A 14,443-nucleotide genomic window follows, 5' to 3' on the forward strand; every position below is an offset into this window, starting at 1 on the left:
AAAGTCATAACCAATTATAATAACATTGTTTTACATATTAATTTATTCTTAATTTATACAATGATTTTAACAAATCTGTAATATTATCATGATAAATTTAAAATTGGGATAGAAATGTTTTTATATTAATATAATGGGTAAAATGGCATTAACAAACGAGTCATAATTATGTTCAGACATGCAAGTACTGCAGCAATATTGATTATACTTTTTTTATATTTCTTCATCTTAAAAAGAAATAATGGGCGTTGAAATCAATCATGTTGTCCTGTATTTCTTTTAGTTGTATATAGTAATACGTAAAAAAGATACCAGCTAAGAGTGCGAATGATAGCTAATGATACGAGTAGCGGCGATCTTGATCTGGTACATTCAGCTCAGGAAAAACAGCTTCGATTCGACTTTAAAGTACTTCTTCACTGAAACTCTTCCTACAGTAAAAATATAAAAAAGGAAGAATAAATTCAGAACATTAAAGTGGTTGCCCATTGATTACTTAGTATTTCATATTCTCACACACTCACACACACATATTTATAAATTGTGAAACAGATGACAGAATAAGCTGCTTGGATTAAACGGGGAAATGTTAACATATACATATATGTTATATATGTTTCATAATTTTGTAATGTAAAATAAATTCATTTCATTAGATTTTGACTTTCTAAATCAACCCTGGTACTGATATACTATCTAATCATTTGATCACAGCAGGTGTCAAGTGCCGTGTGGCAGCCGTAAAAAGTTGCCCCGTACTTGTTATAGTTTCTGGTCCTTCGGGATCATTGATGCCAACACTATAAAGTGTTGAGAATTGAGAACCGCTCAAGCCGGTGCTAGGGGGCGTGAGGGATGTTGCACTTATACATTATCCCTCATGTACAGACTCAATCAAACCGAGTCTGCAATTCTTCTGTTATTTTGTTGTGATTAATGCTTCCGAGGGATCACTTTGTTTCCAGAATTGTGTACTTCACAACAGCAGGTGTCAAGTGCCGTGTGGCAGCCGTAAAAAGTTGCCCCGTACTTCACTTCAGTGTTGTTATATTTTCTGGTCCTTCGGGATCATTGATGCCAACACTATAAAGTGTTGAGAATTGAGTACCGCTCAAGCCGGTGCTAGGGGGCGTGAGGGATGTTGCACTTATACATTATCCCTCATGTACAGACTCAATAAAACCGAGTCTGCAATTCTTATGTTATTTTGTTGTGATTAATGCTTCCGAGGGATCACTTTGTTTCCAGAATTATGAATGAGAATAAGATGAATGAGTTCAAGCATTTTATAATCATATATGATCTCAATTTCTTATCCTGATCACCTCTTTCGATGGTCCTTTGGTTACAAATAATTACAAAACAGTTCAAATTAAAACTGTTGGACAAACAACTACAGAAGGCTTGCTATATGGTTATGAAGTTGATAAAAATTGCAGTATGATTCAATATCAAAGACGACAGGGACATCATTAATTATTGTGAAGTATAAATACATAGATAAATGAGTTTTGTTCAAAGCTTTATTTTTGTTATATCTATGGGGGATATTACAAACAATCTTGAGAAATTATATTTCAATCATAGAAAGCTAGCTCCAATAGAAAAATCTATAATTTAATTTGTTAATGACTGCATTTTGGAAGTAAAGTGGCTATCGAATAATTAATTGCAACACACTTTAAAGCATACTCGAGTATAAATAATTTTACATGTGTTGTTTCATATCAAATTTATTACAAGAATTTAACATAAGTGATCAAACAAAGTATAATATAGTATAGTTAAGTATGGTATGGTATGGTATGGTAGAGGATAGGATAGGACAATATAGTATAGTATAGTACAGTACAGTACAGTACAGTGCAGAACAGTACACTACAGTACGGTATGGTACGGTACAGTACAGTACAGTACAGTACAGTACAGCACAGTACAGGATAGGATAGGATACAAAAGCATAGCATAGCATAGCATAGCATAAAAATAGAACGTATTATAATAATTAGATTATGATTTATTTGAAACAGTAGTCAGTACGATCACCGACGGCATCTCATGTTTGTTTGTTTTTATTGACAATGCGTATAAATACAAATATAAAGTTTTCTGTTGCCTCACTTTTGCATTTCGTTGACATTTGTTTTATCTCGGTTTTATTGCAAGACATTATTACACTCCTCTGCCGTTGCTTATGATCTCGCAAATGACAATTTGTGTCTGGGCGCATCATGTAATGATAGTTTTTCGATTCTATTTAGTAAACAACATTTTGTCATTCAAGGACACTCAAATTCGTAAAAACAAATTTTTAATATTTATTTTAATTGAATGTGTAATAATGTGGTTAATATTATAATCATTTTGAGTAATCTGACTCACATAATAATTATGGTTATCTGTATGCTGATGAAATTGCCTTGAGGTCATGTGTGCGTTTATAAATATACTTCGGACCTTTTTAGTCGTAAGTGCAAAATATGGAGAAAAAAAAATGCTGTTCAAGAAAAGTTCTAAATGCAATTTTAAGATGAAACTTAATACTATTTTAAATTGTGCCTCTGAGCACTTCGAACGTTTGTTAATATATAAAATTTAGTCTTATGTTTTCTATGAAACGCACCCTGGTTTCTTATTTATCATTGACAATGATTTCTTTTTATTAAAGTAAATTTTACGACTCATTCATGGACACTTGATGTTTCAATATAATATATTACAGTAGCATACAAACATTGATAGAAAGACTTTTCAATTTATTCTAAGATTCTTAATTACAACTTGAAATGAAACTATATTAAGTACAGTACTATAAACTGTCATTTGATCTAATCTTGATTTTTGTTTGAAAAGTCCAATAATGATATATTAGTTTTTTTAAAGACGAAATTACCAGCACGGAGCAAGAAATACAACATATTTACAACGCTTATGAATTAAACTAAATAGCTTTTAAATGGAAACTTTATATTAAATGCCGAAGAATATTGAAACCTTTTATAGAATGATGTCTTTTATCTACATTGTGTAATTTAACTTCGCAATAATGTCGAATCGTTGTGCTTATTTCCAGGGATGATTTCTCTTCATCGCTTTTGACATTCCAAAAATAGCTTGTCATCTAATATTGTTTGTACTTTAAGCTAATATGAAGTCAGCAAAACGCTTAATTAAAATCATTTATTCTTAAATTATAGGCGGTTTCATTTCGTCAATAGGTCTCGTTTCTTACAATTTCTTCCTGTTTTTTTTTAATCAATTTGCCCCATTACTGTAGCATTCAATTTGTCTAAAAGAAGAAGTCATAAAAGTACACATCTTATTATTTGTTTGTATCTGTATGGTTTGTCCATGGGACTGGATTCTTTTTTGTCTACACACATAGTGTGTCATTTTCTTTTTGCTCCGCCTTCTTTGAAGTCACTAAGCACTTTTGTAATATTTTAGGCTATAGGTTAATAACTTTTTATTGTTATGGTATCTGTTTCTGTCTTATGTTTTGCCATCTACAAGTGTTTTACTTAGCATGAACAACTTTATTCATACTGTTTCTAGTAGGAATATGCTGTTACTGAGAGTGATAAATTGCTCTATAAACAATCTTTACTTCCCGGTAGTGGTTTAGCTACTGACCTTGATCTGAGGTAAATTACCCCACATTCTTCCAATTATTCCTTTATATGTTTTACTATTTGTTAAATTTGTTAAGTGACCCCCAAAAAATGTTATATGTAGAGGCTTGTTGTTACATTTGTTGACCACTGAATAAGTTTGCTATCACCGGTAAGAATGTCTTTTCCTCGTATTTGTCCTTTTTTAATCTACCTTGCCTCGTTCCGCTTTTAACCGTACCGCCAGTGTATCTAGGTGACTTTGCAGTGGGTCTGTGTGATTGTCTATGATATAAGGCTACTTTTCGTGAACGTCACTTTTTCTTATTATTATTAAGCTTTTTTCAAATTAAATACATTCATTGTAAAAAAGTTACTGCACCTATACTCCATACACAAGTTCAAATAGCAATCATGGCAATATATCGAGAAAGTTTGGAGTTCTCCACGTGTGTGAATATTTCCAAACCCAATTCTTGACCAGAACCAAACCAATAAAACACAAAACGAATAAGCACCGTTAAAGAACATTCTTTTTCAGTAAAAAAGGGTTGTTTTGTGTAGTATGTATGATGTGTATACAGTGAACTTGAAGAAAGACATAACGATTTCATCAACGCAATAATGCATTTAAAATGTTCATTAAATTTGACATTTAGACACCGGCAACATTTCTGCAGAGATAAGCATATAAAGAATAGTATTTTTTTAGATAGCTTTATGTTCGAAGGAGTTTAAACTAAACATCAAGTTTGTTGTATAAAATTGAAAATGTCAAACTTGTTCTGATAACATAAATTATATCTGTATTTGAACTTAAAATATAAATGAGATTGTATGTTGTTTTATTGACTTAACATTTAAGGATACACATTGTCAGTCTATATTTATAAAAGCATGTTTGAATGAGGACATATAGCTAATTAACTTTCTCAGATCAGACAAAGCATTTTCCACATGGTATGTACACAATTATATAAACTGTCAGTTTATGGACACTTGTATACAATTACATTTCATCAAGTTTTCAGATCTACAAATATATAATTACAAAGCCGGGATGTGCACAGAATTTTTTATGCTTACAATTGTTGTATATTTATGGACCTGTCATCGATATCATTTAAATCACAAAAACATGGACACAGCTGGTTTTATAAAACGCATTTCAAAACTGGCGATCATTTCAACCGGAGAATTATACATCAACCTGCTTACCGTTCAAATTAATGATAAAACTGGACATATATATTATCAACTCAGGTCACGGATGTTTTCAAAATCATTATAAAACTTTATACCTGCTGTCTAAAGTTTTTTTTAATTCTTTATTACTTTTTATTAAGAATATTTTCAAATACATATATGAAAATAACATGTGTTTGAAGAATATTTTAAATACTGTTATGAAAAATAAGAATGTGTTTGAAGCTCACGATAAGAGGCAATGGCGCATATACTGTTCATTGATAAGCGGGGAAAAGTTATAAAGCTGTAAATATAATAGCAGCATGGTATTTTATGTTTAGAAACATATTATGAAGTTCAACTAAGATATTCATATGTGTTAAATAATTGAGACATTCTTTCGTAAAACTAGTTCGAGAATCTATCATAAGTTTATGGGTAAAAACATATTTTTTCGTTTCTAAATATTTCATTCAAAAAATATTTCATTCAAATATTTCATGAGATATAGTTTGATATCCTTTCATAGACTGTGTCATAGAATGTATCCAACTTTTCTTAGATGAACTTAAACATAAGATAATGATAAATGTACAGTCATTACATACATACATTATATTAAAGATCCTCTAACTCTTTTATAGTTTTAAATCATAAATATAATGCTCAAATGAAGATTTACAAGTATTGTAAGTTCAAAAAAGCATCATTTGTAAGGATATTACCGATTTAACATTTCATGTTAATAAAGGTAGGTAAGTATACATTTATTTTCTAAATAAACTAAGCCAACATTTTTCAATAAGAAATTAATGCATATATTTTAATGATTACAGTACATATTTAAATTTTCTTCGATGTTTGAAACTTGTTGTTGAAGCATAATTATAAACATATATAAAATTTCACTTAAGTGTGGTGCAACATACATGATCTTTAAATATACTATACTATTTGTTGTTTATAACGCAAACTGTGAAATCCAACAGAGTATTTTGCAAAAAAATATTGATGCCTACGGCCATATACATATTTTTCTATTACTTTAGGTAAACACAATAGACCACTGTAGACATGTGCTTTATTATGATAAAATTATGTTCCGAAATTGCTTTTAGCAATAAAAACATAAACATCTATCAATACAGCAACATATGGCTGCTAATGTTTTTAGGATATACAGGTGAACAAAGTCATATAATTTACTACATCTTTGCCATGATAACATTGTAATTGTTTCTACAACTGACTAGGATACATATATCATATAGTATTATTTTGCAGTAACCACCTTATCTCCTTTATTATTGTACTGCATTAGTCAATCAGCAAACATATATATTTTATATTGTTTCTGAGATTTGTGGTCACTTGAAGTAACAATACATTCATAACATTAAAAAATCAATTTTTAAACACTTGATTACTATTATTTACATTCTATTACAATCAATCTATGTATGGTTTCTGTTCCATATTATAGAAGAGTACTCTAAATTATTTTAATACTTTGTATTGCAGTCTACGAAACCCACTGTTCTTACATTTTGGCACCTTTTAGACAAATTATCTTATATTCAGCGATACTTATTTTCGTTGATGAAAATCTGATTTTCTTTAAATTCAGTATTAAAACATTTATACTAAAAAATGTGCTCTTTCTCAAGAATAAAAAAAAAACATTTATTTGTAAGTCTATTTAAAAACACACTTATTATAAAATATAACAGGGAGACGCATAAATGGTTATATGTCAACAAATTGAAGAAACTATAAGCATGTACGAACAATTCATTATGGTACTTTGAGTTTATTCGGTTGATTATTAAAATTAGGAGTTGCAAAAATTGCTAACCGTGATAAATACACCGACCGTATTTAGGTATTCTTAGGTTTAAAGCATTAATATTGTTCCATTTTTTATTACATCTGACATTTTGTTCGCTCAGCTATGATAACAAAATACATCCGTTTACGGAGTAACTATGTTCCGATAGGGCCGTGTCATACACGATAAAATATCATACAATCGGAAGAAATACAGGTAAATGTATTGATAAACTCAATGTCTGCATTGCAATAGACATTCAATTACATAAATACAACAATTAACAAGAATGGTTTAAGGATCAACATTACATTAATTACTGTTAACTTGTTCGACGTTTGGTATAATAACTTTACTCAAATACCACTTATTGGATTGATTTTGATTATTAATATGATTGTATTTTTCTTCTTCTACAAACCGATCATACACTTTTATTCGTTACACTACTTTGTGAATTGATAGATACAACCAACATAAATACACCTCTAGAAAAACCATACAACCAATTAAAGCATTAAAAGTTTGAAAGATTTTGTATTAAAACTTTCAGATCCAAAAGAAATCAACAAAAAATTCATAACTTGTTGGTTGTATCTTAACTTTAAGGAACGAATCTAATCATAATATTATTTAACGTATATTTATCATTTAAACAATGAATATCATCCTATTGTATTATTATGATTTTTATTATAAAGTTTTGTTTTGTAGACAGATGTTATCTTTGTTTTTGTTTTCAATTTGGAAGAAAATGGTAAAAATCACTAAGAAAAGCGCTAACGAAATTTCAGTTGCCTTGACCAGGAGTCGAACCCCGACCACTAACCAAATAATTTGACATTTAGAATTCCCATTATGATTTGTAATCGTTAAATCAACTGTGCGTGAATTAAGCTCATTAAAACAAATTTCAAAGATCAGGAAACCATGACTATTTCCAATAAAATATACAATTTCCTGAAAATGTACGACATTATTACTTCGCAATAGCTGAGATCTTTTAAACGATGTATTTTAAGGGATACCTAATAAAACATGTTGATAATTGTAGTGTTATTGAACGTATCGGACTGCTCTCTTTCACATAAGTTAAAGCAAAGAAAGTTGTCTACAAAACAGGATCAAGTACAAATGCGCTCATTACAGACAAATCATTGCTACACACAGGTCATTTTCTTTTTAGATTAGTTACTATTGTACATTATGACAGATGTTTTATTAATCATTTAAATTTGCATGATTATATTTATCGTATTCACTGTCTGTGAGACAGAGGCCAGATATTAAATTTAAAAAATATGCTTTCACTGATGCCTAACTTGTAAGGAAAGTAATTCCAATACAAACAAGACTTACAAGACTTGTAATCTGACATGACAGTAGTGTAAGATTGTTCTGTTTGTGCCATACTGCAATGATAGAAATATCAAAGCATGTACATTTTCTTTTTTAACCTATAATGCTACTCATTTTCTACAAATATCAACACCTGATCATGGTGCGAAATATACAAATCCATATGTAAATAAGCCAAAACACAAACTCTCATCGACTTTCAAAATGTCCGTCACATGTTTCGCAGCAAATGGAATGTTATAAGAAGAAAGCATCAAAGGGCATCCAAGCAAGAAATGCAGCAAGTGACGATGAACTAGTAGATATCTGATGACAAGATTTTCTTTTCAATGGTTAATTGGGCTTTACCAGAACTGTATATCATATATGAATGGGCGGACGAAATTCATTGTTCATCATGAACTTTGGTAGGCTTGCTAGACATTGAAATATTAATATATTTTCTTTGGTACATACAAACCAGTAGTCAAAATAACCAAAGTCTGTTCTTTATTATAATAATTGTAACAAATGTTCAAACAGTAAATAACAATAGTGACAAAAGGGGACTAATATAGTAATACTATATGCATTTTTTCATGTGAAATTCAAGGAAAGATGGTTTCTATATCTATACCTGGGACTTAAGAAACAGTAGTTATATTTCAAGTTCCAGATAAATACTGAAAGTAGAACACACTCTGGAATGAAAACTTTTGGATGGATTTCAAAAAGACCAATTTCAAGGTATTTTTACACGCGTTAGCAAAAATAATGGTACATTAATATCACGAATAAATTTGCATGGCATGTTGATATGGTGAAACATTATTTATCTATAAAATGGAAAACTGTTACCTGAATTTTAGACAGGTATGAAAAATTCACTAACATCATATTCATGCGAGTCAAAGATATAAAAGCTACTTGACATTTGTGATAAATAATGAGCTATTGTTAATTGATTCATTGGGAGATCAATCTACTATTTTGTTGAAATGCTTCAAAATCCTCGTCTGACCCATCAGTGTGTTTACATTCCTATCAATAAACCCATAACACCTCATGTAAAAACTGCAGGCAAAAGTTTCTGTTGTTAAAATGTCACTGTATTCGTAAATAAAAATTTCACTCAAACCACCATAAAACCGATTGCCTTTAAACAAAATAGAATCAACTTCTTCGGGAAATCAGTGTCGATTTTAAATATTAATCATGGTGAAAAAATGTCAGAAGGACAATCAGGGACGTAAAGAAGAACGGAGCTATTAATTAACCAGAAAGAACCTACGGAAAAGACAAAAATGATAATTCTATGAATTCGTAAAAATGACCTACTAAATTGTTTTCGATAGAATCATAGAAGAGCAAATTATTGTTGTATATGCTTGCATTTCATTTTCTGCAAAATTCTCCAGTTCGTTATTTATTACTATTGCGCGACAAAAATTAACGATTCGTTTTGTTTCAGAATCGCTAAAATAAAACTAATTCTATAAATAGATTTTCGGACTTATGGTCAACTATTTATAATTTTAGAATTCAAGTACATAATCCACTTTGTACTACAAAATAATTTATGTTAGTAATTTCCTGAAGATGAAACAAACGTTAGAAATAAATAACGGAATTTAAGGTTTGCCTTCCTAGCGGCTGAGGCGTGAAATTTGTTCTAATTCATTAACATGACACGTTGCGAATCACCCACGGGAAACCAATATATGACTTTACATAAAAGAAATCGGAAGGAATTCGTCGCTCCAAATTTATTTTTAGCTGTAAATCGAAGGGATTAATTGAAAAAAAATAGTAAACACATGGGCGCGGAGCAATGAGGAATGAATATTAACGGCTTACTAAGGTGATCATTTATGTCTGAACGATTATACAAAAGCAATTATCCACACACTAGATTGTCGGCACGTGACTTAAAGGGATTCCTTGCATGAAACACAACTGCTAAATGATGGTTCTAAGTTATTAATTTGCTATGTTTGGAATTATTTGTATGGTTATTTCTTCTATAATTATAATATTGTATTATTTCATTGTATTTCAAATTGACATATATAGACTATTTAGTTTTGGATATGAAAAAAGGTTTCAATTTCTCAAATTTGAAACCTATTTTTCTATTCTGATCATTTTGATTTTCTGTGTAAACCTCTGTGCATTGTTTTAAAACAATCCACAGAAGCATTTCCAACCCTTTAGTTGCAAAAATAAATTGGACGACCCCCTCTTGCACCCACACTTCCGGCTTAGCGCTTAGCCCTAGGAACTTCCTCGTGATCTTAAACGATTGTGTTTTTTTTTTCCTAAGAAAAGTCTATCAAATTAATAAAGTAACTCACAAATGAATACCCTGTGAAAGACACAATGTTAGATGTTTAAACACATTGTGAATGTAGCTTACCGAATTTCCGATATCAATTGCTGTAACAGCAGTAGTTTTGCTAATAAGCTACAGACTATCCCAACCTGATATTTGTATTTTTTATTGTGAGTGTTTTATAGTGAAAACAAGGGAGCAAAAAGAAAGGAACATACATACCATTTGTATGCAAGGATGTAAGTTTAGAACATAGCAGAATAATACCAAATGTATAAATATATGAAACTGTGAGTAAACATTATTTCGATATTTTATAATGTAATTATCTCATAAAGTTATAGTCATGTGTATATAAAGCGTGAAAGTAAACAAGATTTAAAATTTATAAACTTCCGATTATACATTTATTTAATATTTTATCCCATGAATTTATCGTTTGTGTTTGTATAAAGCCTGATTTCATATATGTTTAAATTAATTAAGTATAATATATATTGTTATCGCATGGCTTGAAATTATTGCTGTGTTCTTTCTTCAATTCTATTATGTACACTTTCAATGATGATTTTAAACCTGCAGTGATATATAACAGTGCTTTTCCCCACTTGATTCATACGGGAAAACTCATCTGATATATAACAGTTGAGAGTTTTTCTTTTCTTTTTTTTTCTTTTTTTTTGCATCTGCTATATATCCTTAAAATTAAGTATTTTATGTGATTTAAAACGTTCAAAGTTTTTTTTTCTAAACTTTATTTAATGTTCTGAGACACAAACTGTATAAACTTGTTTGTGTGAAGTAATTCTTGTAATTTTTGTCAATTTCAAGTCTTTAAGAAAATACTAAATAATCTTTTTTTCTTTAAAATAAAAATAAATGTAAAACCGCGATTATAAACGATGGCCAGCGTAATGCGCGCGCGTCAAAATTCTTTACAGCCATTTTTTTTGTCTGTGTCTGTAGTCATCCAACCAATCAGGGACATCAATCAGATTTCTGAATGGCTCTCACGTTTAGGTATTATAATTACAAAACTAAAATTCGGTCATCTATATGCACCATAAAAAGTAACCAAAGTACAACTTATAAAGGGAAGAAAAAATGCTTAATTGAAATTCTTAATTCTATATATCATGTGATCATTAGAGCAAATCGAACTTGACTGTTATGTGAAAATATCGTGTCATGGGGTGCATCTCGGGGTTTTTCTACTGCAAATGATCTGCAACTTCATGTGTCGATCATTTTCTGCTGAAAAATACCCTCAATGTCTCCACAGGCATGATATTTATATTTAACAGTCTCTCTACCAATTATTAACATGTATTGTTAATATGAAATATTAAAGAAACTTTTTCATCAATAACTCGTTAAGTATAAGTTGATTATTTCTATAAATATTAATCAGCCATTCTAATTAAAATCTTATCTGGTTCATTAGATTCAGAAAGCGCTCTCTTTGAAATACATGCATGATGGGATCCTATGTCAATAAACTTTTAAATTAATCGTTTGCATTTCGCAGGCTAAAAGGGTAAGGAAACGCAAGATAATTTTAATTTGTCAAAAATGTTTGTAGGAATTAACATTCAATAATTGACTAATATAGGGGGAAAAGGAAACCATTCTAAATAACCATAACCCGATAGACCGTCTCATATATGATAAAATTCGCTTACTTATACTTTTACCATGTTAAATTAAAAGTTTGTATCTTGCATGAAGTGCAGTACTTGACTGCTCTATATTACCAGGACAAAACGCTCCTTATCACATTATAAAATCAATCTTTCAATTAAAATACTTTTCGTTGCAATCTATCTATATATAAAGTGGTTTATCTGTTAAAATGCTGATCTTATAATTTTTTATCATCTGTCCATAAAAATGGCTGTTTAAGTGCAAGCAACACCTCAATTTCATTTCAAATTCAATTTCGTAATTTGTTATTTTACTCATGTCGTGGTGTTAAATTTGCTTAATATTTGCTAAAATTATTATTATGTAAAAATATTATTGAAAAGTCGCTAAAAACGACTACATTCCTGACTGGCCACATTGGTTTTCAATAATAATAATAAGTTAAAAATGTGATGCTCTTTTGAAAAAGGAATGTCATACACATATATATAAAGCTAATAAGAATTCTAGTTACCTTTAATTGAAAAAATAACGGCATGTTTTTCACGAACACGTGATAATTTGAATACTACATTTATTTTAATCTTGGCCTATTTTATATCGCGTTATTCTATTATTTGTTTCCCTTCTATCTATACACGTGTTAAACTGTTATATTCTGTGATGGCAAATATAAAAAAACAAGTTTCCGTGACGCCACTTAAATGAGGTTTGAAATTGTTTGACTTTCACTATTTTACGCTACAGATATGTTTTATACTTTAGATTTAAATATCTAGACAGAAATATGGGTCTGATGTGCATAGAAGCTTATTGGCGATGAATTATGTTCTTAGATCACGAAAGCGCAGAGTAATCAAAAACACTTTGCATTTTAAGTATTCAGTCTTTCTATAAATAGAGGATATTTGTTTGTTTGTGAGAATACTATTTTTTAAGTTCAAGAGATAAAAGATTACATCTTACACAACAAACAAATACATTTTCTTTTTATATTGTGCGTAAAACAAGTTTGAAATAAATTGTTGAAAGGCTGTCATACGAATGCTGGGTTGTTTACTTATTCTCAAGACTGATGACTGTCATTGCTTTTCAAGTTTTCATATTATTGCATTAGGCTGTTTTTGCTCGTAGGATACTTGAATATGCCCAAATGTCATTAAGAACAGTTTTACACGTGGAAGGAAGTGCTCATTTAGACTGTAAAAATGAAGTAAAAAAATTTTTAAAAGATATTTGGTGATTGGTAATTTGAATGAATGAAAGTATTTTTTTTTCTTTTCGTTACTTTTGAAATTTAAATTATTCATCAATTTCAGCTTTGCTTTTCTCTTAACAGCCCTGTCAGAATCGTCAGTCAAAATAAATTTGAGGGAACACATGGGGTAATCTTTAAAATGTAGTCTTGTCATTGAAAGTGTGAAATTATATTTTGATTATTTTCGCTGTGAAATTATCAAATATAATTTTCACGGATAAATCTTCTTTCATATTTTTGCTGGGATCAGATAAATGATTAGTAATTATACACTGGGGTTCAAACTTTTATGTTTCCTATAAGAAAAAAGTTGTAAAAAGCTTTTCGAGAGATTCGAAACCTTATATCTTTAAAAGGTTAAATTCAATATCCTATTCCAATCCTCCGTTTACTCACCATTTGATTTATTAAAGGAAGTCTTAAAAGGCTACTTTTTTGCTTAAAGTTTGCAGAGTTAATAATTTCGCAATATCATTTACTATCTGGTAGACTTAAAAGTTGATATTCTTTGCAAGGTTGTTAATACAAATGGTACACTTGAGGAGTTTTAAAACTGAGTTCAGTCTGTAATCTAGGGAAACTTTGATTCTGTTTCTAAAAGCACTCTGTATGAATGGTCTTATCTAAAGTACACCTGATAATGCAGAAGGATACGATGTACTCGACTTGTAACGTAGACCCGTTTAGGGAACACCTTTACTTCTGCACTTTCAAGGAAAGGTTGATCCCCTGCATATTTTAAAGGCTTCATGCATACTTGTAGTTATACCATGTCTTTTAGATTATTGTTGCTGTTTTCATTTTATATCTTATATTATGTTATAATTTATTCTTAACATTTTCTCAATATCAATTGTTTGTCCATTATCATTACAATTATAGCATTTAAAGGTTTCATTCAGCCGGAACTGACACTACTAAAAAATAAGCATAATGTCACTTTACGTTTGAACTGTTTCCGTTTTTTAACAGTACCATGGCTTGTTTTAATATATCAAGCACTTCTTAAATCCAGAAGTATACTATCTGCTTGTAACTTTGATCCATGTAATTAAAAACTTTGCAAGTTCTAGAGAAAAAAAAGGATTGAATCCCCATTTTATCATTTTATTTCTTTGTAAGTTTATTACATACTCGTTGTTATACCATTCTTATTTTAAAACAAAAGTTGAAGTTGTGCGATGTTTTTTGTTGTCTTTCTTTTCTTCCTATTTTTTTTGCTAAATGTAATTTAGCTATATTTC

Source organism: Ruditapes philippinarum, unplaced genomic scaffold (genome assembly GCF_026571515.1).
Source record: "Ruditapes philippinarum isolate M1 unplaced genomic scaffold, ASM2657151v2 ctg50_1_1_1_1, whole genome shotgun sequence".
In the NCBI taxonomy this organism is placed as follows: Eukaryota; Metazoa; Mollusca; class Bivalvia; order Venerida; family Veneridae; genus Ruditapes; species Ruditapes philippinarum.